At 50.9% G+C, this 23,870-nt stretch overlaps 1 protein-coding gene across 6 annotated transcripts in view; it reads right to left on the reverse strand.

Moving 5' to 3' along the window:
• Positions 1-23,870, reverse strand: part of LOC147090484 (neuroligin-1-like) — a 1,435,039-nt gene that overhangs the window by 174,060 nt on the left and 1,237,109 nt on the right. The gene's annotated exons all lie outside the window — the stretch shown is intronic.

Genomic DNA, 23,870 nt, shown 5'->3' on the forward strand with positions numbered 1-23,870 from the left:
TACTGAGGGAGCGCCGCTGCCCTGTCGGAGGTGCCGTCATTCGGATGAGACGTTAAACCGAGGCCCCCGTCTGCCCTCTCAGGCGGACGTAAAAGACCCAGCGGCTACTCTTTGAAGAAGAGCCGGGAGGGGGTCTCCCCGGTGTCCTGGGGCCAATATTTTTCCCTCAACCAACATCATTAAAAAACAACAGATGATCTGGTCATTATCACACTGCTCTTTGTGGGATCTTGCTGTGCGCAAATTGGCTGCCGTGTTTCTCACATCACGACAGTGACTCTACTTCAGAAGTACTTCGCTGGCTGTAAAGCGCTTCGGGAAGTCCTGAAGTAGTGAAAGGCGTTGCAGAAATGTAAGCAGAGAAGGTTTACCAGACTAATACCCGGAATGGGCAAGGGTTGTCTTATGAGGAAAGGTTGGACAGGTTAGGCTTGTATCCACTGGAGTTTAGAAGAGTAAGAGGTGACTTGATTGAAACAAGATCCTGAGGGGTCTGGGCAGGGTGGATGTGGAGAGGATGTTTCCTCTTGTGGGAGAATCTAGAACTCGGGGTCACTGTTTAAAAATAAGGGGTCACCCATTTAAGGCAGAGATGAGGAGAAATATTTTCTCACAGAGGGTCGTGAATCTTTGGAACTCTCTTCCTCTGAGGGCGGTGGAAGCAGAGTCTTTGAATATTTTTAAGGCAGAGGTAGATAGATTCTTGGTAAGCAAGGGGGTGAAAGGTTATCGGGGGTAGGCGGGAATGTGGAGTAATCGGATCAGCCAGGATCTTATAGAATGGCGGAGCAGGCTCGAGGGGCCGAGTGGCCTTCTCCTGCTCCTAATTCGTATGTTCTTTTTATTCGATCCAACAACTGCCTCATCGTGCTTTCCGAGCTAGGCCGTACTTGTTCCGGCGCAGGGACAACTGACTGAGGGGAAGAGATAATGTGCTCTTGCCCCTGTAAGTTGTTTCGGCGCATTAAGCAGACCCAGGGGTCACAGTCTAAGGATAAGGGGTAGGCCATTTCGGACTGAAATGAGGAGGAATTTCTTCACCCAGAGAGTGGTGAACCTGTGGAATTCTCTGCCACAGAGGGCGGTGGAGGCCAGTTCATTAAATATATTCAAGAAGGAGTTAGATATATTTCTTAAGGCTAAAGGGACCAAGGGATATGGGGAGAAGGCAGGGACCGGGTACTGAATTTGGATGATCAGCCATGATCTCATTAAATGGCGGAGCAGGCTCGAGGGGCCGAATGGCCTACTCCTGCTCCTATCTGCTATGTTTCTATGTTTTTATGTTTCTGGATCGGTCCTCGGTATTTGTCCCTCTCGTCTCCGCCGTGCCACAGCTCGAGAGGCCCTCCAGCAGAGACTTCGTCGCCGTCTTCTCATGATTTAATGAAGACAGGCCTCAGGCCGGCGGCTTTCTCCTCACCGGATGAACCTGTGCTCGCCCAAGACATGAAACCCCGCCGGCCTTTCGAGAACTGCCGGCGGCTTCGAGCAAGGCCGCAATTTCCTGCCTCATTATGAGGAGGCACCTTACCACGAATTGACAAGGTGGGGGGGGGGGGAAAGGCTTCAGCTCGACTGACCTCTGACCTTACAGGATATTCATAGAATTACATAGAATTTTACAGCAGGCCATTCGGCCTAACTGGTCCGTGCCGGTGTTTATGCTCCACACGAGCCTCCTCCCACCCTACTTCACCTCACCCCATCAGCATATCCTTCTATTCCTTTCTCCCTCATGTGCTTATCGAGCTTCCCACATCACAACAGTGACTCCACTTCAAATAGTACTTCATTGGCTGTAAAGCGCTTTGAGACGTCCGGTGGTCGTGAAAGGCGCTATAGAAATGCAAGTCTTTCTTTTCATTAAAGTGGAATTGAGTTCCACATTCTCAACACGCTCTGGGGGAATGAATTAATTTTGCAATTCCCATAAGTAAATGGGTGTTTGCTCTGCGTGGACTTGGCCAGCAAGACGCCAAGCTTCCGTTCCCCACCCTGCGGCGAGTTGACCAATCCAAGGAGTAGTTTGGGGTGGGGGAGAGTCGCTACAATCGGCCTCACGCCCCCCTTGCGCGACGGAGCACAAAATCAGCGAGGGATTCTCTCTCGCACCAGTCCCTCCACTCCCCCCCCCCACCCCACCGCCCCCCAGCTCCCCAATCACTATCCACACCAGCCCCCCCACCCCCCCCCCGCATGGAACGTGTGTACGTGAGTGTACAGGATCGGGGCTCAGCTCCGAGGCTCCAGCCCCCTCCATGGTACAGCAGTCTACCGCCTGGTCTCGCCAATTCAAGAGAGATGTCAGAGGATGGCAGGAGCCACTGGAAGAGGAGGAGGCCATTCAGCCCCTCGAGCCAGTTCTCCAATTTAATTAGATTGTGGCTGATCTGTATCTTAACTCCATCCACCCGCCTTGGTTCCGTAACCCTTAATACCCTTGCCCAACACAAATCTATCGATTTCAGTTTTGAAATTTTCAATTGACCCCCCAGCCTCTAGAGCTCTTTGGGGGGGGGAGAGTTACAAATTTCCACTAGCCTTTGTTTTTTTTTATTCGTTCATGGGATGTGGGCATTGCTGGCAAGGCCAGCATTTATTGGCCATCCCTAATTGCCCTTGAGAAGATGGTGGTGAGCTGCCTACTTGAACCGCTGCAGTCCGGCCATCCAGGTCAAAGCAGCCCGCTTGATCGTCACCCCATCCACCACCTTAAACATTCACTCCCTCCACCACCGGCGCACCGTGGCTGCAGTGTGTACATAAGTACATAAGAAATAGGAGCAGGAATAGGCCACTTGGCCCCTCGAGCCTGCGCCGCCATTCAATAAGATCATGGCTGATCTTGGGCTCAAAGCCACTTCCCTGCCCGCTCCCCATTACCCTTCACTCACTTATCTTGCAAAAATCTGTCCATCTCCACCTTAAATGTATTTAATGACCCAGCCTCCACGGCTCTCTGGGGCAGAGAATTCCACAGATTTACGACCCTCTGAGAGAAGAAATTCCTCCTCATCTCAGTTCTAAAAGGGCGACCCTTTATTCTGAGACTGTGCCCCCGCGTTCTAGATTCCCCCACGAGGGGAAACATCCTCTCTGCATTTACCTTGTCGAGCCCCCTCAGAATCTTATGTTTCAATAAGGTCCCCTCTCATTCTTCTAAATTCCAATGAGTATAGGCCCAACCTGCTCAACCTTTCGTCATACGTCAACCCCCTCATCTCAGGAATCAACCTCGTGAATCGTCTCTGAACTGCCTCCAATGCAAGTATATCCTTCCTTAAATATGGAGACCAAAACTGTACGCAGTACTCAAGTTGTGGTCTCACCAATACCTTGTACAGTTGTAGCAGGACTTCCCTGCTTTTATACTCCAACCCCCTTGAAATAAAGGCCAACATTCCATTTGCCTTCCCAATTACTTGCTGTACCTGCATGCTAACTTTTTGTGTTTCATGCACAAGGACCCCCAGATCCCTCTGAACTGTAGCATTTTATAATCTCTCTCCATTTAAATAATAATTTGCTTTTTTATTTTTCCTGCTAAAGTGGATAACCTCACACTTTCCCACATTATACTCTATCTGCCAAATGTTTGCCCACTCACCTAGCCTGTCTATATCCCTTTGCAAGTTCTTTCAGTCCTCTGCACAACTTGCTTCCCCACCCATCTTTGTATCATCTGCAAACTTGGCTGCATTACACTCGATCCCTTCATCCAAGTCATTAATGTAGATTGTAAATAGTTGAGGCCCCAGCACCGATCCCTGTGGCACCCCACTAGTTACCGTTTGCCAACCGGAAAATGACCCATTTATCCCGACTATCTGCTTTCTACAAGATGCACTGCAGCAACTCGCCAAGGCTTCTTCGGCAGCACCTCCCAAACCCACGACCTCTTCCACCTAGAAGGACAAGGGCAGCAGACGCATGGGAACACCACCAGCTCCAAGTTCCCCTCGAAGTCACACACCATCCCGACTTAGAAGTATATCGCCGATCCTTCATCGTCGCTTGGTCAAAATCCTGGACCTCCCTCCCTAACAGCACTGTGGGAGCACCTTTGTGTGAAAAAGTGCTTCCTGACATCACCCCTGAGCACCCTAGCTCTAATTTTAAGGTTACGCCTGTGATGAAATATGTCATTCATCAGACTCTGTAGTTAACTGTATATATTGTATTGCCTGCTCCGGCGTTTGTACCTTGTATTGTGTATAGGGCACTGCCCCCTTTGTGTGTTGGCTCCGCCCATACCTGGCCCTACTTAAGACAAGTCCAGGCTTGTCCTGCAGTAGAACAGCAGCACGCCAGGTGAAGCTAGGTGCAGCCACCGGCATCTTTTCTTTGCTAATAAAAGCCTTGTTTTATTCTGCTAACTTCGAGTCTTGAAGTTATTGAGGCACGTCAATTTTATTAGCAAAGTTTTAACGATGGATCAACTTTTGAAACCGGAACGCTTGGATTTGGACCCGCATGCTTCGGATGCATCGGCACGGTTTGGACACTGGTTCCAGTGCTTGGAATTCTTTATGGCCAACTCCGAAGCCGTCACAGCCTCTACAGCCACCGGAGATGTGAAACTCGGGATCCTACAGAATCGGGTAAGCCACCGGGTTTTTCCACTCATACAAGACGCCGCCAGCTACCTGGATGCCTGCAACATCCTAAAGGCCCACTATCAGCGGCCTACCAACGAAGTGTACGCCAGGCACCTGCTTGCTACCTGCACACAGCGACCCGGAGAGTCGCTAGAGGACTTTCTAGTCACCCTAAAAGTGCTTGGCAAAGACTGCAAATGCAAAGACGTGAAAGCCACGGTATACACAGACGAGCTGATTGGGGATGCCTTTATCGCAGGCCTTAGCTCTAATTATATCCGGCAGAGACTGCTAGAGAAAACGGGCCGAGATCTGACACAGGCTGTGGACACAGCGCGATCGTTGGATGTGGCTCAGAAGAACTCTGACTCCTACTCGGCAGGCCGCGCGGCCCACACCGCCTCTGTTTCCCAGCCCGGTAGCCCAACACCGTCGGGGCCCTGCTCTCCCCCCAGAAGCCCTACGACCGCCGCGACGCATCGGGGCCCCAAATGCTACTTCTGCGGGCAGCCGAAGCACACCAGGAACCTGTGCCCGGCGAAAGGCACCACCTGCTTTAAGTGCGGTAAGAAGGGGCACTTTGGGAAGGTGTGCAGAGGGAACACCGCAGGCAAAACCGCCACCGCCGCGTGCGCGCCGTGGGAGCGGCCATCTTGGACGCCATCTTGTCCGACCTCGTGGGGTCCGCCATCTCGCGAGCAGACAGCGTGGACGCCATCTTACCCGGCCTCGTGTGACCCACCATCTTGTCCCGATCAGGGCCCTACAGTGGCGTCGATCACAGTGGGCCAGTCCAGACCGCACCCACTATCCAAATCGATGGTGGACATTGAGGTAAACGGGTGCAAGGTTAAATGTTTACTTGACAGCGGGAGCACAGAGAGCTTCATTCACCCTGATCTGGTACAACGACTCTCTCTAACTATAGTCCCTACTCAGGGCAGGATCTCTATGGCCGACAAAACCCAGATATCGACTATTGTGGGTTACTGCGCGGTACGATTGTCCATTAAAGACACTGTATATAATAATTTTAAACTGTTAATTATGAAAGATTTATGTGTGAGCGTGATCTTGGGCCTGGATTTTCAGTGCCACCACCAAAGCATCACGCTCAATTTCGGTGGGACCCAGCCGCCCCTCACAGTGTGCGGTCTGGCTACCCTGAAGGTAAAGCCGCCTTCGCTATTCGCGAACCTTACCCCTAACTGCCGGCCAATAGCGACCAAAAGCAGGAGGTACAGCTGGGAGGACAGGCGGTTTATCGCGACCGAGGTAGACAGGCTCCTGAAGGAGCGCATTATTGAACGCAGCAACAGCCCGTGGCGCGCCCAAGTGGTGGTGGTGAGGGGTAGCGAGAAGAAGCGGATGGTGATTGACTATAGTCAAACAGTCAACATCTATACCCAACTAGACGCCTACCCGCTACCCCGCATATCCGAGATGGTGAACTAAATCGCCCAATACCGGGTGTTCTCCACCATCGACCTCAAGTCAGCGTACCACCAGCTCCCTATCAGACCAGAGGACCGTTCGTACACCGCCTTCGAGGCAAACGGACGCCTCTACCAGTTCCTCAGAGTCCCCTTTGGGGTGACGAATGGGGTCTCGGTCTTCCAGAGGGAGATGGACCGCATGGTCGATGACCACCACTTGCAGGCAACCTTCCCCTATCTCGACAACGTCTCCATCTGCGGCCACAACCAACAGGACCACGACTCAAACCTCGCGAGGTTTCTGAAAACCGCACAAAAACTCAACCTCACCTACAACGAGGACAAGTGCGTTTTCAACACCACGCGCCTCTGCATACTAGGCAGCGTGGTGGAGAATGGGGAAATCGGACCAGACCCCGACCGATTGTGCCCCCTACGGGAGCTGCCCCTGCCCAACACTCCCAAAGCCCTGAAAAGGTGCCTGGGGTTATTCTCATATTATGCCCAATGGGTCCCTAACCACTCCGATAAAGCCCGTCCCCTCTTGAAAGAATCCTCTTTCCCGCTCTCTGCTGAGGCCCATGCTGCCTTCAAAAGCATTAAGCAGGATATTGAGCGGGCCACGCTACAGGCAGTGGACGAGAACACTCCCTTTCAAGTGGAAAGTGATGCGTCTGACTTTGCCTTGGTGGCCACCCTCAACCAGGCAGGGCGGCCCGTAGCTTTCTTCTCGAGGACCCTCCAGGGGCCTGAGATCAGACACTCCTCCGTGAAAAAGGAGGCCCAAGCCATCGTGGAGGCAGTGCGCCACTGGCGGCACTACCTAGCCGGCACCGCTTCACCCTACTTACCGACCAGCAGTCGGTAGCGTTTATGTTCAATAATAAACAGAGGGGGCAGATTAAAAATGATAAGATTCTTAGGTGGCGGATCGAGCTCTCCACCTTCGAGTACGACATCATATACCGGCCGGGGGCCCTTAACGAATCCCCCGACGCCCTCTCACGAGGGATGTGTGCTAACGCCACCGGGGATCGGCTACAGACCCTCCACAACGACCTCTGCCACCCAGGGGTCACACGGCTGTTCCACTTCATAAAGTCCCGCAACTTACCCTACTCGATTGAGGAAGTTCGGTCTCTGACCAGGAACTGCCGCACTTGCGCTGAGTGCAAGCCTCGGTTCTACCGCCCTGATAGAGCCCACCTAATCAAAGCTACACGGCCCTTTGAGCGGCTTAGCTTAGATTTCAAGGGCCCCCTCCCGTCCGTCGACCGCAATGTTTACTTCCTGAACATTGTGGACGAATACTCCCATTTCCCATTCACCTTCCCCTGCCCAGACATGACCAGCGCCGCGGTCATTAAATGCCTCAACAGCCTGTTCTGCCTGTTCGGTATGCCAAGCTATATCCACACGGATAGGGGGGCGGCCTTCATGAGTGAAGAGCTACGCCAGTACATGCTGTCCAAGGGGATTGCCACGAGCCGTACCACCAGCTACAACCCCCGGGGTAACGGTCAGATGGAGTGAGAGAACGGGACAGTATGGAGGGCAGTCACTCTAACTCTAAGGACCAAGGGCCTCCCTATCTCCCGCTGGCAGGAAGTCCTCCCAGATGTGCTCCACTCAATACGGTCACTATTGTGTACCGCCACTAATGCCACGCCTCATGAGCTAATGTTTGTGTTTCCCCGGAAATCCACCTCAGGCGTATCAATACCGTCATGGCTCTCCACCCCAGGTCCGGTACTCCTGCGGAAGCATGTGAGGGGCCACAAGATGGACCCCCTCGTGGAGCCAGTGCACCTGCTCCATGCCAACCCACAATATGCGTATGTCCGGCACGCCGACGGACGGGAGGACACTGTGTCCATAAAAGACCTCGCCCCAGCCGGTAACAACAGCAACAACGACAACGACTTCAACAACAACAACAACAACCACAACAACTATTACCCACCCACTCCACCCACTAATTTATCATCACCCCCGGAAGAACGCCAGCCAACGGTACCCCCACCACCTACTCCATCAACAACCCCGGTAGCGCCCCCGGCAGAGACCCAGGAGACCACCCGGGACACCCAGCCGGCACCCGCGGCACCGCAACCGTTACGTCGGTCACAGAGGACTATCACACCCCCGGACAGACTAAATCTGTAGAAGGGGTGAATGTGATGAAATGTGTCATTCATCAGACTCTGTAGTTAACTGTATATATTGTATTGCCTGCTCCGGTGTTTGTACCTTGTATTGTGTATAGGGCACCGCCCCCTTTGTGTGTCGGCTCCGCCCATACCTGGCCCTACTTAAGACAAGTCCAGGCTTGTCCTGCAGTAGAACAGCAGCACGCCAGGTGAAGCTAGGTGCAGCCACCGGCATCTTTTCTTTGCTAATAAAAGCCTTATTTTATTCTGCTAACTTCGAGTCTTGAAGTTATTGAGGCACGTCAACGCCCCTTTGTTCTGGACTCCCCCTCGCCAGGAGAAATAGTTTCTCTCTATCGACCTTTTCAAATCCTTTAATCACCTTGAACACCTCAATTAGATCAGCCTTTAATCTTCTATACTCGAGAGAATACAAGTCCAGTCCGTGCAACCTGTCCTCATAATGTAACCCTTTTAGCCCCCCGGGTATCATTCTGGTGAATCTGCGCTGCACCCCCTCCAAGGCCAATATATCCTCCCAGGACTGAACGCAGTGCTCCAGGTGCGGTCTGACCAGTGCTTTCTATAACTGAAGGATAACTTCCTCCCTGTTGTACTCCAGCCCCCTCCAGATAAAGGAGTGTGGAGATTCTGCTCCCCAGTGCATCTCCATTCCCCACAAAGGGGCATCAAACCTGGATGGACAAGAACTGACATCAGGATTCAAGAATCTGTAACACACTCTTACTAAACGGTATTCTTTATGTAACGAGGAGAGACTTGTGATCGTAGTGGAGCAGAGACGCTAAGTGGAGATTCAATCCAGATTTAAAAATATATATCCAGGCGTTTGGTTGAGAGGATAGGGCAACGTGTATTTATTGCCAGCCGCACTTCCACCTCAGAGTCAGATGGTCACCGATTGCTCGCATTGGTGGCCGCCTTTCCGACATAGCAACAGTGACTACGCCTCAAAATCTACTTCATTGGCTGTGAAGCGCATTGGGTCGTCCTGAGGTGGTGAAAGGAGCTCTGCAAAGGCATTAGATTGGGATTGATACAGGACTATGGAGAGAGAGCGGGGCAGTGGGATTAGTTTGTGATTGATACAGGGCTATGGAGAGGGTGGGGCAGTGGGATTAGTTTGGGATTGATACAGGGCTATGGAGAGGGTGGGGCAGTGGGATTAGTTTGGGATTGATACAGGGCTGTGGGGAGAGAGCGGGGTAGTGGGATTAGTTTGGGATTGATACAGGGCTATGGGGAGAGAGCGGGTCAGTGGGATTAGTTTGGGATTGATACAGGGCTATGGGGGAGAGCGGGGCAGTGGGATTAGTTTGTGATTGATACAGGGCTATGGGGGGAGAGCGGAGCAGTGGGATTAGTTTGGGATTGATACAGGGCGATGGGGGAGAGCGGGGCAGTGGGATTAGTTTGTGATTGATACAGGGCTATGGGGGGAGAGCGGGGCAGTGGGATTAGTTTGGGATTGATACAGGGCTATGGGGGAGAGCGGGGCAGTGGGATTAGTTTGGGATTGATACAGGGCTATGGGGAGAGAGCAGGGCGGTGGGATTAGTTTGGGATTGATACAGGGCTATGGAGAGAGAGCGGGGCAGTGGGATTAGTTTGGGACTGATACAGGGCTATGGGGAGAGAGCGGGGCAGTGGGATTAGTTTGGGATTGATACAGGGCTATGGAGAGAGAGCGGGGCAGTGGGATTAGTTTGGGATTGATACAGGGCTATGGGGAGAGAGCGGGGCAGTGGGATTAGTTTGGGATTGATACAGGGCTATGGAGAGAGAGCGGGGCAGTGGGATTAGTTTGGGATTGATACAGGGCTATGGGGGGAGAGCGGGGCAGTGGGATTAGTTTGGGATTGATACAGGGCTGCGGGGAAAGAACGGGGCAGTGGGATTAGTTTGGGACTGATACAGGGCTATGGGGAGAGAACGGGGCAGTGAGATTAGTTTGGGATTGATACAGGGCTATGGGGAGAGAGCGGGGCAGTGGGATTAGTTTGGGGATTGATACAGGGCTACGGGGAGAGAACGGGGCAGTGGGATTAGTTTGGGATTGATACAGGGCTATGGGGGGAGAGCGGAGCAGTGGAATTAGTTTGGGATTGATACAGGGCTATGGGGAGAGAGCGGGGCAGTGAGATTAGTTTGGGACTGATACAGGGCTATGGGGAGAGAGCGGGGCAGTGGGATTAGTTTGGAGATCGATACAGGGCTAAGGGGAGAGAGCGGGACAGTGGGATTGGTTTGGGATTGATACAGGGCTATGGGGAGAGAACGGGGCAGTGGGATTAGTTTGGGGATTGATACAGGGCTATCGGGAGAGTGGGGCAGTGGGATTAGATTGGGATTGATACAGGGCTATGGGGGGAGAGCGGAGCAGTGGAATTAGTTTGGGATTGATACAGGGCTATGGGGAGAGAGTGGGGCAGTGGGATTAGTTTGGGATTGATACAGGGCTGTGGGGAGAGAGCGGGGTCATGAGATTAGTTTGGGATTGATACAGGGCTATGGGGAGAGAGTGGGGCAGTGAGATTAATTTGGGATTGATACAGGGCTATGGGGGAGAGTAGAGCAGTGGGATTAGTTTGGGATTGATACAGGGCTATGGGGAGAGAACAGGGCAGTGAGATTAGTTTGGGATTTATACAGGGCTATGGGGAGAGAACAGGGCAGTGAGATTAGTTTGGGATTTATACAGGGCTATGGGGGGAGAGCAGGGCAGTGGGATCAGTTTCAGATTGATACAGGGCTATGGGGAGAGAGCGGGGAAGTGGGATTAGTATTGGATTGATACAGGGCTATCGGGAGAGAACGGGACAGTGGGATTAGTTTGGGATTGATACAGGGCTATGGGTAGAGAGCGGGGCAGTAGGATTAGTTCGGTATTGATACAGGGCTATGGGGGGAGAGTGGGTCAGTGGGATTAGTATTGGATTGATACAGGGCTATGGGGAGAGAACGGGGCAGTGGGATTAGTTTGGGATTGATACAGGGCTATAGGGGAGAGCGGGCAGTGGGATTAGTTTGGGATTGATACAGGGCCATGGGGAGAGAGCGGGGCAATGGGATTAGATTGGGATTGATACAGGGCTGTGGAGAGAGAGCGGGGCAGTGGGATTAGTTTTGGATTGATACAGGACTTTGGGGAGAGAGCGGGGCAGAGAGAGATTGATACAGGGCTATGGGGGGAGAGTGGGGCAGTGGGATTAGATTGGGATTGATACAGGGCTATGGGGGGAGAGTGGGGCAGTGGGATTAGTTTGGGATTGATACAGGGCTGTGGAGAGGGAGAGGTGCAATTTGATGGGAAAGTGTCAAGCTTTGATCTCCGTCTCCCAATAAATTGCCGGAGTTTAGCTGAATCCTGAGCTAATTTATTGGAAAAGGAAAGAAATGGAAATCTTTTGTAAAGTGTCAGTTTTGGGATCTCTGAGTGACGGGCTTTGCTGAGAAATCGCTGAGGTCTGCATTTGCACATAATTGGAGCAGTCTTTTCTGCTGAGATGTAAGTTCTCTATCTAAGTGGCGCTTTCAGCTCCGGCCCTGCAATTAATCACGCAGATTGTTCAACCACAGATCAGCGGGGCGCACTCCAGGCCTGCGAGTCAGAAGGTCGTGGGTTCAAGTCCCCACTCCGGAGACTTGAGCACGAAATCCAGGCCGTCGCTCCCCAGTGCCAGTGCTGAGGGAGCGCCGCACTGTCGGAGGAGCCGTCTTTCGGATGAGACGTTAAACCGAGGCCCACAACCAACATCACCATCACCTCCGGTCATTATCATGTTGCTGCTTGTGGGAGCTTGCTGTGCGTAAATTGGCCTGCCGCGTTTCCTACATTACAACAGTGACTCCACTTCAAAAGATTCTTCATTGGCTGTAAAGCGCTTTGGGGCATTCCGAGGTTGTGAAAGGCGCTATAGAAATGCAAGTCTTTCTTTTTTTTATGATGCTTAGGGTGGCCGCCAATCTATAATCAGTTGGGGTCGGGGAGAAAGGAAACAGCAGGGCCATTCCCTCACACTTGCCCACTCGAGTATTCCCAGCATCCTGGCACCAGCAGTGGCAAGCAATTCAATTTTACATAAGAACTTAAGACGTAGGAGCAGGAGTCGGCCATTCGGCCCCTCGAGCCTGCTCCGCCATTCAATAAGATCATGGCTGATCCAATCTTGGCCTCCAGTCCACTTTCCCGCTCTCTCCCCGTACCCCTCGACTCCCCTGTAGTTCAAATCTCTGTCGATCTCCGCCTTGAATATATTCACTGACTCCGCCTCCACAGCTCTCTGAGGTAGAGAATTCCAAAGATTCACGACCCTCTGAGAGAAGAAATTCCTCCTCATTTCCATCTTAAATGGGCGCCCCCTTATTCTGAAACTATGCCCCTGAGTTCTAGATACCCCACTAGGGGAAACATCCTCTCGGCATCCACCCTGTCGAGCCCCCTCAGAATCTTATGTTTCAATAAGATCCCCTCTCATTCTTCTAAACTCCAATGAGTATAGGCCCAACCTGCTCAACCTTTCGTCATACGTCAACCCCTTCATCCCAGGAATCAACCTCGTGAACCTTCTCTGAACTGCCTCCAATGCAAGTATACCCTTCCTTAAATATGGAGACCAAAACTGTACGCAGTACTCCAGGTGCGGTCTCACCAGCGCCCTGTACAGTTGGAAAAGAATGGAACAGAATTTTAGGGACATACCTTAAACCAATGAAATTGGAGGGAATGCACATGTCCCTCATCTCCTTTTGCAATTGCAGCTCTCCCATAAGAACAGAAGAATTAGAAGCAGGAGGAGGCCATACAGCCCTTCGAGCCTGCTCTGCCATTCAATAAGATCATGGCTGATCTTCAACCTCCAACTCCACATTCCCGTCCGATCCCCATATCCCTCGATTCCGTTGGTGTCCAAAAATCTATCGATCTCAGTCTTGAATTTAAGCCTACATTACAACAGTGACTACACTTCAAAAGTATTTTATTAAATTTATTCTCGAGATGCGGGCGTCACTGGCAAGGCCAGCATTTATTGCCCATCCCTAGTTGCCCCTGAGAAGGTGGTGGTGAGCCTCCTTCTTGAACCGCTGCAGTCCGTGTGGTGAAGGTGCTCCCACAGCGCTGTTAGGGAGGGAGTTCCAGGATTTTGACCCAGCGACGATGAAGGAACAGCCGATATACTTCCAAGTCAGGATGGTGTGTGACTTGGAGGGGAACTTGGAGGTGGTGGTGTTCCCATGCGCCTGCTGCCCTTGTCCTTCTAGGTGGAAGAGGTCGCGGGTTTGGGAGGTGCTGCCGAAGAAGCCTTGGTGAGTTGCTGCAGTGCATCTTGGAGATGGTGCACACTGCAGCCACGGTTCGCCGGTGGTGGAGGGAGGGATGGGCAATAAATGCTGGGCTCGCCAGCGACGCCCACATCCCATAAACGAATAAAAATAAATAAATAAATAAATAAACAGACTCGCTCAACAAGGTTTCTCATCAAAAGAGCATCACACTGGCAGGAACAGGACAATTGACTTTAATAAGAAATATCCCGAAAGGCTTTTCTACTAAAGAGGCCCTCCTCCTTTTTATTGCTTTTGCTCTCACCGCTCCCCCAGGTTTAATGTCCCTCCGAGAGCGCGCCGTGAGCAATGTGTTTTCAGCCAGCCCATAATATTTGAGATTTCAGCACCCCTGTAGGCCTGCGGTTTTCTGTAACACCACAGCACACACTCCCACGCAATCAAATGATCGCTATAAATCACAGTAGCTCCTGTATGTACATGCACGCAACATCGCAGCGCACTCTCCCGAGACTCCCTCCGCTCACTGAAGAGCTGACTGCTTATTATTTGTGATTGAAGAGCTCCAGCAAATAGGTGGGGAGAAGAGAGAGAGAGAGCGAGCGAGAGAGAGGGAGAGAGACAGAGAGCAAGAGAGAGCGAGGGAGAGAGACAGAGAGCAAGAGAGAGCGAGGGAGAGAGACAGAGAGCAAGAGAGAGCGAGGGAGAGAGACAGAGAGCAAGAGAGAGCGAGGGAGAGAGACAGAGAGCAAGAGAGAGCGAGGGAGAGAGACAGAGAGCAAGAGAGAGCGAGGGAGAGAGACAGAGAGCAAGAGAGAGCGAGGGAGAGAGACAGAGAGCAAGAGAGAGCGAGGGAGAGAGACAGAGAGCAAGAGAGAGGGAGGGAGAGAGACAGAGAGCAAGAGAGAGCGAGGGAGAGAGACAGAGAGCAAGAGAGAGCGAGGGAGAGAGACAGAGAGCAAGAGAGAGCGAGGGAGAGAGACAGAGAGCAAGAGAGAGCGAGGGAGAGAGACAGAGAACAAGAGAGAGCGAGGGAGAGAGACAGAGAGCAAGAGAGAGCGAGGGAGAGAGACAGAGAGCAAGAGAGAGCGAGGGAGAGAGACAGAGAGAGAGAGAGAGAGAGCGAGGGAGAGAGACAGAGAGCAAGAGAGAGCGAGGGAGAGAGACAGAGAGCGAGGGAGAGCGAGGGTGAGAGACAGAGAGCAAGAGAGAGCGAGGGAGAGAGACAGAGAGCGAGGGAGAGCGAGGGTGAGAGACAGAGAGCAAGAGAGAGCGAGGGAGAGAGACAGAGAGCAAGAGAGAGCGAGGGAGAGAGACAGAGAGCAAGAGAGAGCGAGGGAGAGAGACAGAGAGCAAGAGAGAGCGAGGGAGAGAGACAGAGAGCAAGAGAGAGCGAGGGAGAGAGACAGAGAGCAAGAGAGAGCGAGGGAGAGAGACAGAGAGCAAGAGAGAGCGAGGGAGAGAGACAGAGAGCAAGAGAGAGCGAGGGAGAGAGACAGAGAGCAAGAGAGAGCGAGGGAGAGAGACAGAGAGCGAGGGAGAGAGACAGAGAGCGAGGGAGAGCGAGGGAGAGTGTCAGACGCATACAAAAAACAAAGAAAGACTTGCATTTCTATAGCGCCTTTCACCACCTCAGGACGTCCCAAAGCGCTTTACAGCCAATGAAGTACTTTTTGAATGTAGTCACTGTTGTAATGTAGGAAACGCGGCAGCCAACTTGTGCACAGCAAGCTCCCATGAACAGAAATGTGATAATTGATATACCTATCAATTCATCCAATGAAAAGCGACGAGTTAAGAAAGTAACTATAGGTTTTTATTGGCTAAATAACAGAGCCCACCCTCGTGGGTGATCGGATACAACAAGGAGGAATGCCAGCCAGTCGACTACCTTTATACCTGGGCAGGTAGGTGGAGTCATGGGCGGAGTCAGCAGTGGTCAGCCCAGGTATAGCAGCGTGACAAGAGGCGACCTCGTATAGTGATACAACAGTGTGAACAGTGATAACCATAGAGTAACGATATAACAGTGATAACTATAGTGTAACGATAGTGAACGATAAAAGTGGTTTACCACAATAATGACCTGATCATCTGTTTTAATGATGTTGATTGAGGAATAAATATTGGCCCCAGGACACCGGGGAGAACTCCCCCCTGCTCTATTTCGAAATACTGGCCGTGGGGTCTTTTACGTCCACCTGAGAGAGCAGACGGGGGCCTCAGTTTAACATCTCATCCGAAAGACGGCATCTCCGACAGTGCAGCGCTCCCTCAGTACTCGACCCAACTGGTTCGTGCCGGTGTTTATGCTCCACATGAACCTCCTCCCACCCCTCTTCATCTCACCCTGTCAGCATCTCCTTCTAGTCCTTTCTCCCTCGTGTACTTATCGAGCTTCCCCTTAAATGTATCTCTGCTATTCGCCTCAACCACTCCCTGTGGTAGCGAGTTCCACATTCTCACCACTCTCTGGGTAAAGAAGTTTCTCCTCAATTTCCGATTGGATTTAGGAGTGGCTATCTTATATGTCGCTAATGAGCGGATAATGAGATGCTAATGAGCGGAACATTGAAGGTTTTTGGGATACCGCGGGCGGGATTTTAGCCCGGCCGAAACGTAAATACGCTTAAAACCGTCTCGGAAGCGTAAGCTTTCTTTGGAGGTAACGTGCGTGTAGGTACGCCCTGTAACTTTCGAGTGCATACCCATAAGCACACGCGATGACAGACAGATAGACAGATAGACAGATAGACAGAATGACAGAATGACAGACAGAATGACAGAAGTACCGATTTATATATATAGATACTGAGGGGGCTCGACAGGGTAGATGCAGGGAGGATGTTTCCCCTCGTGGGGAAATCTAGAACTCGGGGGCACAGTCTCAGAATAAAGGGTCGCCCTTTTAGAACTGAGATGAGGAGGAATTTCTTCTCTCAGAGGGTCGTAAATCTGTGGAATTCTCTGCCCCGGAGAGCTGTGGAGGCTGGGTCATTAAATACATTTAAGGTGGAGATAGACAGATTTTTGCAAGATAAGGGAGTGAAGGGTTATGGGGAGCGGGCGGGGAACTGGCTTTGAGCCCAAGATCAGCCATGATCTCATTGAATGGTGGAGCAGGCTCGAGGGGCCAAGTGGCCTATTCCTGCTCCTATTTCTTATGTTTTTATGTTTTCCGCCTCTCTACCTCTCTTCCTTTAAAACGCTCCTTAAAACCTACCTCTTTGACCAAGCTTTTGGTCATCCGTCCTAATTTCTCATTAGGTGACTCGGTGTCAAATTCTGTTTGATAATCGCTCCTGCGAAGCGCCCTGGGATGGTAAAGGCGCTGTATAAATGCAAGTTGTTGTTGCGGGTTTGGTGACTCAATTGTCACACCTGCAGGCCAAGGTATCGAACCACTGAGTCAGTGGGCTGTTGGACAAGGATTTGCCAATTGGCTGCTTTCGTTTCGCAGTGTCTGGAAAGCCTGGCCCAAGCTGCACGTTTCCCGGTGAATGAGCAATGCCTCTTTCAGCTTGCGGCAGCACGCTGACGTCAGTGTTGCTAACACACTCCGCACCTGCACACCACACGTCGACAAGGGCCTTTTAAGAGGGCTCCAATTCCACACAGCGCTACTCTTGTAGAAGTCCATAGAAATTTACAGAACGGGAGGAGGCCATTTCGGCCCATCGTGTCCGCGCCGGCCAACAAAGAGCCATCCAGCCTAATCCCACTTTCCAGCTCTTTGTCCGGAGCCCTGTAGGTTACGGAACTTCAGGGGCTTAGCTAAGTTCCTTTTGAATGCGATGAGGGTTTCTGCCTCTCCCACCCTTTCAGGCAGTGAGTCCCAGACTCCCACCACCCTCTGGGTGAAAACATTTCCCCTCAAATCTCCTCTAATCCTTCTACCAATTACTTTAAATCTAAGCCCCCTGGTTGTTGACCCCCCTGCCAAGGGAAACAGTTCCTTCCTAGCCACTCTATCTAGGCCCCTCATAATTTTATACACCTCAATTAGGTCTCCCCTCAGCCTCCTCTGTTCCAAAGAAAACAGACCCAGCCTATCCAGTCTTTCCTCGTAGCTAAGATTCTCCAGTCCAGGCAACGCCCTTGTAAATCTCCTCTGTACCCTCTCTAGTGCGATCACATACTTCCTGTAATGTGGTGACCAGAAATGCATGCAGCGATGCCCATATCCTGACTCCCCAAAGCCTTTCCACCATCTACAAGGCACAAGTCAGGAGTGTGATGGAAAATTCTACACTTGCCTGGATGAGTGCAGCTCCAACAACACTCAAGAAGCTCGACACCATCCAGGACACAGCAGCCCGTTTGATCGGCACCCCATCCACCACCTTAAACCTTCACTCCCTCCACCACCGGCGCACCGTGGCTGCAGTGTGTACCATCTACAAGATGCACTGCAGCAACTCGCCAAGGCTTCTTCGGCAGCACCTCCCAAACCCGCGACCTCTTCCACCTAGAAGGACAAGGGCAGCAGGTGAATGGGAACACCACCACCTCCAAGTTCCCCTCCAAGTCACACACCATCCTGACTTGGAAGTGTATCGGCCGATCCTTCATCGTCGCTGGGTCAAAATCCTGGAACTCCCTCCCTAACAGCACTGTGGGAGCACCTTCACCGCACGGACTACAGCGGTTCAAGAAGGCGGCTCACCATCGCCTTCTCAAGGGTCAACTGGGGATGGGCAATAAATGTTGGCCTTGCCAGCGGCGCCCACATCCCATAAACGAATTTAAAAAAAGGTCACCCCTCAGCCTTCTCTTTTCCAGGGAAAAGAACCCCAGACTGTTCAGTCTCTCCCGATACCTACAAGCTTCATCTCAAAGTCTGTGAATGACACCAAAATAGCCTGAGGGAGGCGGGGGGAGAATTTACAGGAGGCCTTAGAGCAACATAGAAGACTTTAAAGGCTGGAAGCAACTGGAGTTCAAGAGCTTGGCAGGGTAGAAACCCTCACTGCAAAATCTAGCACCAGATGTTCACAATTTCCTTTCATTAAATTAATAAACCACTTGTGCTTGTCCCAGCAAGCCCTTAGGCCCATGGTTCTGAAGAGAGCCACCTGGTCTGCCTTTGTGTTTTCCGAGCAGTTGTATCTGATGATGTGTTTCTCTTCAATGTACTTGTCCAATTTGACCTCAGAGAGATGTAAGGTCACTGGTCCCGACAGTAAACCGATCATCTTCCCAGCAAAGTAATGACCTTGATAAAGGGTTTTGACACGAAACGTTGACTCTAATTTCTCTCCACGGATGTTGCCTGGCCTGCTGAGTTTTTCCAGCATTTTCTGTTGTTATTTCGGAGTTCCAGCATCTGCAGTATTTTGCTATCGAAGTAATGATCCCGCCTGGATCTCCTGCTTCTCAGCTTCTGCGAGCCATCCCCCTTTCTGCAGTCTGAAGCCAACACAAACGAGCCCGAGAGAAAGAGAGAGAGATAGATGAGAGAAAAAATAGGGAAGGGAGAGATAGAAGAGAAAGAGATGGGGCGAGAAAGAGATAGGAGGGAGGAAGAGACATAGGCAGACAGGGGAAGAAAGAGAGAGAGAAACGGATAATAGTTATACATATTGAGAGAGAGAGAAAATATGAAAGAGAGAGATAAAAGAAAGAGAAAAATAGGGGAGACAAGGAGAGATAGAGAGAGAGGCAGGAAGGAGGAAGAGAGACATGGGAATTGGGACAGAGGAATCGAGACAAGGAAAGACAGAGAAAGACATAATAGCTATATATATTGATGTAAGAAATCACACAACACCAGGTTATAGTCCAACAGCTTTATTTGAAATCACAAGCTTTTGGAGCGCTGCTCCTTCATCAGGTGAAGTGAAGAGAAGCATATAGGCACAGCATATATAGTCAGAGAATACAGCCAGATGTTTACAGGTAATCTTTCTAACTGCCATTTATCACACCACGGCAGAGAGATAATCACAGCAATCAAAGGTGTGATTGTCTCTCTGCCAAGGTGTGATAAATGGCAGTTAGAAAGATTACCTGTAATCATCTGACATTATTCTCTGACTATATAAGCTGTGTCTTTATGCATCCCTCCACTTCACCTGATGAAGGAGCAGCGCTCCGAAAGCTTGTGATTTCAAATAAAATTGTTGGACTATAACCTGGTGTTGTGTGATTTCTTACATTTGTCCACCCCAGTCCAACACCGGCATCTCCACACCATATATATATTGAGAGAGAGAAAAATAGAGATAGAGCGAGGTAGGAAAAGGGATAGAGAGACGGGCAAAGAGAAAGAGATAAAAGAGAGAGGGAGGTACAGGGCAAGAGAGAAGAAAGCCACAATGGAGTCTGCCTCCACCACCCTTTCAGGCAGTGCATTCCAGATCCTAACCACTCGCTGCATAAAAAAGTTTTTCCTCATGTCGCCTTTGGTTCTTTTGCCAATCACCTTTAATCTGTGTCCTCTGGTTCTCGACCCTTCCCCCAATGGGAACAGTTTCTCTCTATCTACTCTGTCTAGACCCCTCATGATTTTGAACACCTCTATCAAATCTCCTCTCAACCTTCTCTGCTCTAAAGAGAACAACCCCAGCTTCTCCAGTCTATCCATGTAACTGTCTTCCCTCATCCCTGGAACCATTCTAGTAAATCTTTTCTGCAACCTCTCTAAGGCCTTCACATCCTTCCTAAAGTGCGGTGCCCAGAATTGGACACAATTCTCCAGTTGAGGACGAACCAGTGTTTTATAAAGGTTCATCATAACTTCCTTGCTTTTGTACTCTATGCCTCTATTTATAAAGCCCAGGATCCCTAATGCTTTTTTAACCACTTTCTCAACCTGCCCTGCCACCTTTAGGGCAACACGGTGGCATAGTGGTTAGCACTGTTGCCTCACAGCGCCAGGGACCCGGGTTCGAATCCGGCCTCGGGTGACTCTCTGTGTGGAGTTTGCACATTCTCCCCGTGTTTGCGTGGGTTTTCTCCGGGTGCTCCGGTTTCCTCCCACAGTCCAAAGATGTGCGGGTTAGGTTGATTGGCCATGATAAAAAAATTTGACCCTTAGTGTTAGGGGGGGATTAAATACGTGGGATTACGGGGTCATGGGGATAGGGCTTGTGTGAGATGGCTGTCGGTGTAGGGACCGGGTGCTAGGGTTTGGATGATCAGCCATGATCTCGTTGAATGGCGGAGCAGGCTCGAAGGGCCGAATGGCCTACTCCTGCTCCTATCTTCTATGTTTCTATGTCTATGATTTGTGCACATGTGCCCCATGGTCTCTCTGTTCCTGCACCCGCTTTAGAATTGTACCGAATGTTTCCAGCATTTCTTCTTCTTCAAGAGCGGAAGAATTTTGCCCCTTTGATGAAAGGGGGCATTTTGTTGGAGGAGATTTGAGCCAGAAGGAGGGAAGGTGGAGAAAGCATCGGACAGAAACTAACCGCAGTGCTCTTCCTGCAACCCTGGCTCAGAACACTGAGCTGAAACCGAGAGGTGAACCTAGAGCCTGATTGTGTGGCTCAGTAATTTGTGTTATTCTCTGAACCCCCCTCCTCAAGTGCGTTCTTGTTCTGCCTCGAAGATCCTGACAGAACCTCATTAAAGAGTGGCGTTTATCTTCAATATATACATCAGACAACTGCGCACCTTCTCCCAAACACACACCGCTCAATCTGCCAGCATGCACAGTGCACCAATAAATCACTGCTACAGCACGATCCTCCAACTCCACTTCATTATTCATCAGCGATTGTATTCAAACACAAAGAGCAGCAAACACTGAGGAAGACTTGTGCTCCAGAACTAGCCGCGCCTCTAGCCAAGCTGTTCCAGTACAGCTACAACACTGGCATCTATCCGACAATGTAGAAAACTGCCCAGGTATGTCCTATCCACAAAAAGCAGGACAAATCCAATCCAGTCAATTATCGCCCCATTATTCTACTCTCAATCATCAGCAAAGTGATGGAAGGTGTCGTCGACAGTGCTATCAAGCGGCACTTACTCACCAATAACCTGCTCACTGATGCCCAGTTTGGGTTCTGCCAAGATCACTTGGCTCCCGACCTCATTACAGCCTTGGTCCAAACATGGACAAAGGAGCTGAATTCCAGAGGTGAGGTGAGAGTGACTGCCTTTGACATCAAGGCAGCATTTGACCGAGTCTGGCAGCAAGGAGCCCTAGTAAAACTGAAGTCAATGGGAATCAGGGGGCAAACGCTCCACTGGCTGGAGTCATACCTAGCACAAAGGAAGATGGTTGTGGTGGTTGGAGGCCAATCATCTCAGCCCCAGGACATCGCTGCAGGAGTTCCTCAGGGCAGTGTCCTGGGCCCAACCATTTTCAGCTGCTTCATCAATGACCTTCCCTCCAAAATAAGGTCAGAAATGGGGATGTTCACTGATGACTGCAGTGTTCAGCACCATTCACAACTCCTCAGCTAATGAAGCAGTCCATGCCCGCATGCAGCAAGACCTGGATGACATTCAGGCTTGGGCTGGTAAGTGGCAGGTAACATTTGTGCCACACAAGTGCCAGGCAATGACTATCTCCAACAAGCGAGAGTCTAACCACCGCCCCTTGACATTCAATGGCATTACCATTGCCAAATCGCCCACCATCAACATCCTGGGGGGTCACCATTGACCAGAAACTTAACTGGACCAGCCACATAAATACTGTGGCTACAAGAGCAGGTCAGAGGCTAGGTATTCTGTGGCGAGTGTCTCACCTCCTGACTCCCCAAAGCCTTTCCACCATCGACAAGGCACAAGTAAGGAGTGTGATGGAATACTCTTCACTTGCTTGGATGAGTGCAGCTCCAACAACACTCAAGAAGCTCGACACCATCCAGGACAAAGCAGCCCGCTTGATTGGCACCCCATTCACCACCTTAAACATCCACTCCCTCCACCACCGGCACACCGTGGCTGCAGTGTGTACCATCTACAAGTTGCACTGCAGCAACTCGCCAAGGCATCTTCGACAACACCTCCAAAACTCGCAACCTCTTCCATCAAGAAGGTCAAGGGCAGCAGGCGCATGGGAACACCACCACCTCCAATTTCCCCTCTAAGTCACACACCATCCTGACTTAGAAGTATATCAGCCGATCCTTCATCGTCGCTGGGTCAAAATCCTGGAACTCCCTCCCTAACAGCACTGTGGGAGTACCTTCACCGCACGGACTACAGCGGTTCAAGAAGGCAGCTCACCATCACCTTCTCGAGGGCAACTAGGGATGGGCAATAAAGGCTGGCCTGACCAGCGACACCCACATCCCATAATAACGAATTAAAAAAAGCACAACAGATATTATACTTCAAAATAACGCCTGCAGATATTTGACGGCGGGCTAGCCGGGATTACTGAGCCAAGTTCCGAAACCATATAATCGGGGAATAATTTAAGGTTGGCTTGGGATTCTCTACAGTGGGAATTAATGGGAAAGGGTTTGGGCAATTAGGATTCTGTACAATGGGAGTGAATGGGAAAGGGTTTGGGCCATTAGGATTCTATAAAGTGGGAGTGAATGGGAAGGGGTTTGGTCCATTGGGATTCTTTACAATGGGAATGAATGGGAAGGGGCTTGGTCCATTGGGATTCTGTAGAATGGGAGTGAATGGGAATGGGCTTGGTCCATTGGGATTCTATACAGTGGGAGTGAATCGAAGGGGTTTGGTCCAATGGGATTCTATACAATGGGAGTGAATGGGAAGGGGTTTGGTCCATTGGGTTCTATACAATGGGAGTGAATGGGAAGTGGTATGGTCCATTGAGATTTTATACAATGGGAGTGAATGGGAAGGGGTTTGGTCCATTGGGATTCTATATAATGAGAGTGAATGGGAAGGGGTTTGGTCAATTGGGATTCTGTACAATGGGAATGAAAGGGAAGGGGTTTGATCCATTGGGATTGTATACAATGGGAGTGAATGGGAAGGGGTTATGTCCATTGGGATTCTGTACAATGGGAGTGAACGGGAAGGGGTTTGATCCATTGGGATTCTATACAGTGGGAGTGAATCGAAGGGGTTTGGTCCAATGGGATTCTATACAATGGGAGTGAATGGGAAGGGGTTTGGTCCATTGGGTTCTATACAATGGGAGTGAAAGGGAAGAGGTTTGGTCCATTGAGATTTTATACAATGGGAGTGAATGGGAAGGGGTTTGGTCCATTGGGATTCTATACAATGAGAGTGAATGGGAAGGTGTTTGGTCCATTGGGATTCTGTACAATGGGAGTAAATGGGAAGGAGTTTGGTCCATTGGGATTCTGTACAATGGGAGTGAATGGGAAGGGGTTTGGTCCATTGGGATTCTGTACAATGGGAGTGAAAGGGAAGGGGTTTGGTCCATTGGGATTCTGTACAATGGGAGTGAATGGGAAGGGGCTTGGTCC

The sequence above is a fragment of the Somniosus microcephalus genome, unplaced genomic scaffold (assembly GCF_052327205.1).
Source record: "Somniosus microcephalus isolate GS21.2 unplaced genomic scaffold, FLI_Smic_1.0 unresolved_chr4, whole genome shotgun sequence".
Classification (NCBI taxonomy): domain Eukaryota; kingdom Metazoa; phylum Chordata; class Chondrichthyes; order Squaliformes; family Somniosidae; genus Somniosus; species Somniosus microcephalus.